Here is a 4,967-nt window from a genome sequence, read left to right as displayed (position 1 = left end):
TGGCTTCTTTCGGCCCCTTCTTCTCAGACTGCGTCCTGCCCCCGCCGCCGCCGCCGCCGCAGCCCCGCCAGGTGGCCTACGATGTGTGCGCGGGCTACGGGCGCACCGCGTACTCCAGCCTGTGGAGACCCGACGGGCTTTGGCAAGGGGACCCCGGGGAGGAGGGAGCGCCCCGGGACTGACGCGAGGTACCCTCCCTCCCGGGAGAGACTGCCGTGGAGGCTCCAGGTCTCTCCCAAGACAAATGAACGGTTGGAAAATGCACGTGGAGATGAAACGGGATTAAAAGTTTCATTTAATAAAAGAAACACGAAAAAGAGATGAAGAGGAGTTGGGCATTGTTTTAATCACAATCTCAAGCGTTAAAAAAAAAAAAAAGCCATTGGCTCTAACTGGAACCGATAAGCCAAGACAGGGTTTGGGTAATGGGGTGGGGGTGGCAGAAGGGGCAGGAGGTGGCTTCCGTGGCCACCTGTCTCCACCCCAGCTTTCCAGCAAAAGGTCAGTGTATATTAGTGTAATTGCCCTTCCCAAGCAGTGCCCTGGTCCTCTCCCTCTCTCTCCTAGTGCACCATGAATTAAATCCTATATTGAAGAGACGAGCGGAGGTTTTTAGTTATGGATTTGGGATGGCTTCCCGTGTGGTCTCTTTACCTGGTTAATGTTATTAAGGACAGGAGGGAGGCCAGTGGTCCTCCGCTGACCTCCCTTGTGCTGGTCCTTGAGGGTGAGTCTCTTCTCTGTCACTCTTCCTCTTAAGCTTTTCTCCTCCCTTTTCTGTATCTTTATCTTTCTTTTCCACTCAAATCAGTGTCCTTCCTCTCTTTCCTTCTCTGACTTCTCATTGCTCTCTCTGATGATTTTGTTTCTCTAGCTTTTCTTGCAAACCTCTTATATAAGAGGCTTAAGTTGGGCAAGACTGGGATCCATTTCTCTCCTTTCCTTCTTCCATTCTTCAACCGCTTTGAGAGGGGCATCCTGGGCAAGTTATAACCTCTTTGCATCCAATTTTCCTTGTCAGAGAGGGTGAGGATGACACTGTTCCTCCACTTCTCACTTCAGTTTCCTGGGAAGCTCAGAGAGGAAAAACACAGCATGCCTCGAAGCTGCTGCAGCGCTTTGCTTGATTGGTTCCGCAGGCTTAGGTGGAAGCCATTAGAATTCCGAGTCTCTTGCTCTTTTTTGGCCCATCTATTTGCCTGGCGATTGCCTTTTTCTTTATAAACTGTGCGCCCTCCCTCCCTCTCTCCTCCTGCTCCATTACTCACCCCAGTCTGTTCTTCCTCCCTGTGCTTCCTCACTCCCTCTACCCACACTCTCCCCAGTGGAAGGAATGGTGAAGGGTGTCAAGTTCCCTAAAGAGCAGGTTTGATGAATGGAATCTGAAGGGGCCCCAGAGTGAGGAGGCTGATCTGTGTTATCTGAGAGAGATTTGGGGAAAGCCAGAAATGTTTTACCCAGCCACGAAGTGTACACACAGCGTGATCAGGATGGCGGAGGGGCAGAGGAGGAAAGACTGGGTGGGAAGTAAGCAGCTGGAGAGGAAAGAGAGAGCCCTTCAGCTCTGCAGACCTGAGGATGAAAATGCAAAAAGTGACCAACACCCAGAAAACATAAGATGTTGCCTGTTGATTATGTTGCAAAGGAGAGCTGCCTCTGCTCAAGGCAGCCAAGATAGGATTATGAGAATATCTACCTCTGAGAAAGTCAAAACCTCAATGCTATTGCAGAAGATTTTAAAATCCAGGCCAATGTTTGCACAAATCTAAAGTACTGCAATATTTTCAGAAAGAAATTATTTTTGGGGGGTGGGATGGGGTGAGGGAAGCAAATGGTTATCAAGCCATGACATACAACTTAAAATGTCATCAATAAATCACTTTCTTTTGAATAAAACATTTCTTAAGAAAGCACCAGAGGGTAATATAGCAATGAGTCTTATTAACGATGAGAAGAACTTTTGTAACGCCAGAAAATTGGTGTCTATAGAATTTCTACCAAAGTGGTGAAACTGATTAATTCCTTTGTGTTAAGCAGACTTGCTCTTCCATTCATTAATAATGAAAGCACTGTGTTCCCATGTGCCAGCACTGAGCTAAGCACCAGTTCACTGAGTCTCTTGACAATCCTGTGAGGTAGGTACTATTATTATTCCCATTTGGAAAGTGAGGCTCAGACAGGTTAAATAACTTGCTAAAAGGAACTAGTGGGTTCAGGATCCAGATCTACAAGTGTCTTAACACCGTGACTTGCCTGTTACTTGTGAGGCGAGACTCTATTGTGTTTTGTTAGTGTATACGGTTCCCAGTCCCCTGCATTATGTATCATAGGGCTTCTCAATCTCACCAGTATTGGCATTTTGGGCAGGACAGTTCTTTACCATGGGGTTTGTCCAGTGCATAGTGAAATGTTTAGCAGCATCTCTGGCCTCTACCTGCTAGATACCAATAGCACTCCCCTAATTGTGACCAAAAAAACAAACAAACTCCATCACCACATGTCCCCTAGAGGTCAAAATCACTGCCAGCTGAGAACCACTATTCTTCTATGCTAGAAGAATATATAAGCAGCATTGGTGGGGTGCCTAGAACATTCACATAAATTATCTCATTTAATTCTTACTAAGGCTTGTGGTTAGGTATTGTTAGTATCATTATTATATAGCAGGTAAAAAGTAAGAAAGACAAGGGGAGGGAATAAGTCAATCCACTTAGCTTTATCTCATCTCTGCTAATTCACCAGCCATGGACCAATTATTTAGCTATATTAAAATGCAGTCTTTCCATTGGTAAAATTGGTAACTATCACAAATGATTATCGTGGGAGTTGGAACAGGGTATCTACAAATTCCCACCAAGAGGGAGAGAGTACTTCTGGTCCCAGGAGGCCAAGGCTCTAAACCACCCTGCTATCCACGATGGCAAGGATGTGTGTCTGGCCCCTATGGAGCCCCCCAATTGCCCCATCTCTGAGTCTTCTTCTCCCCACATTGCCTTTCAGTCTGAGCACATTTGTGTCTGACCATGACACCTACCAGAATACAGTAAGTAGTGCTCATTAATAACAGTCCTGCCAAGGGCTCAACATACAGTTACTTTCTCTCTTATGTTATTTTCTACTGCAGCCTATTAGAAAGTATTTGTATCTCTTGTTTAGCCACATACTTGCTCATTGACCATTCTTTTTAAGTGCAATGGTAGATATTTTTCAAGACCAATAATGTGTTGTAATAGGCTTGTAATTATATCAGATTGGATCATAGCCTTGTCAGTAATTACACTGTATGTTGCATAGTCATAATTCCCCATTTCAGCTGGGCATCCCTTGGTGCCTGGAGTGTGTTTTAGTGTCTTCCTGCATCCTCTAATGGTTGTCCCAAGCCTCTACTCATCTCCATTCAAGCCTCCACCCTCCTCCTCTCCTCACGCCATGTCCTGACAATATGGAAAACATCTGTTGTAATTGCCCCCCACCCCCCATTTCCCAGCCCCACCTTCACACATGATCTCTCTACAGACAAGGCATGGCAGGAACCCACTCCTGCAGTCATGTGAGACACTGTAATTCAACAGGGCACTCTTGCTCTCTGCGCCTGAATTAAGTTCTATTTACTACCATTTCAGGTTAAAGTCTGGTTTTCATCTGATATTTACTTGGTCATTGACCCAGAACTGATCCAATGCTGGGAAGACTGACTCACACTGTTCAAGTTCACAAGTGTAAACCATAAGTCCTCTTGCTAATATGAAGCAAAACACATAAACCAAAATAACTTATGCCTGACCAGGAGAATCCCTAGAATCTACCTACATAGAATACAGGAAAATCAGAACAGCATGCAGGAAGCAGTAGTATAAGTTGCAAAAACATCTCCACAATTTGGGGCCAACTATGGCTAAGCTTCTTTTATGTTCAGTTAATTGCTCAAGTACCTACTGCTTTATTTGCATAAAGTCTTACTCTCTCTGCCCTTAGAGTGTTCCCCTCTTCCTAGAGCTTGCTGGAACACTGGAAGCTCCTATAGTCCAAAAGACAAATAGTCCAAAAAGGGGACCCAGGTTGGCTTTGCCATTCAGGAGAGTCTAGAACTGGCATCTGTTAAATCAGCTACTGTCACTGCTAGTTATGCAACCGAGAGTTGTACAAATCGTACACACTGTGGAGCCTGCACAGCCAAGGAGATGAGTGCAAACTGAAATCCAAACTATGCTCATTCTACTGCTGCCAAGAAGTGCACACAAGGAGGGGATATCTTGTTTTTAAAATTTGCACAAAGGCACGATGTTATAGGTAGCTGTGGCCCTGAAGGTCACCGCTGAGAACGGGTCCTACTCAGAAGAATAGACATGCTGGTGCGGCTGCTCCCATTTGCTGAGGAGGCCTATGTTCACTGTGGGAAGGTGATCTCTTCCCTCAGGAGCAAGGCCCAGGAGCACTGGGCCAGGACTCGTTCTGGCTCCTGTCCCCTCAGAGACCCAGTGTCACCAATGCTCTCCTTCCTCTCTTTCTAGCATCCACCCGAGTCACCAGCTTTTTCTTTTAACCCTATCCCGGAACTGTGGGTATTATGGGCTGAGTGTTTGTGTCCCCCCAAAACTCATATATTGAAACCCTAATCCCCCATGTGATGGTATTTAGAGGTGAGGCCTTTAAGGGAGGTGATTCGGTCCTGAGGGCGGAGCTCTCATGAATGGGATTAGCGACCTTGTAAGAAGAGGCCAGAGAGCTAGCTCAGGCCCTCTGCCAGGTGAGGACACAGAGAATTCAGCCATCTGTAAACCAGGAAGAGAGCTCTCACCAAGAACCCAACTACGTTGGCACCCGGATCTTAGACTCCCAGTCTCCAGAAGTGTGAGCAATAAATGTCTGTTGTTTTAGGACCCCCAGGTGTGGGTCCTAAGTGGAGCAGCCTGAGCTAAGACAATGGGGCTCCTTACTTTTAAGGGAGGCTTCCCCAGTGTTCCCAG

Source organism: Myotis davidii, unplaced genomic scaffold (genome assembly GCF_000327345.1).
Source record: "Myotis davidii unplaced genomic scaffold, ASM32734v1 scaffold576, whole genome shotgun sequence".
Classification (NCBI taxonomy): Eukaryota; Metazoa; Chordata; class Mammalia; order Chiroptera; family Vespertilionidae; genus Myotis; species Myotis davidii.
This window is presented reverse-complemented; position numbering follows the sequence as displayed.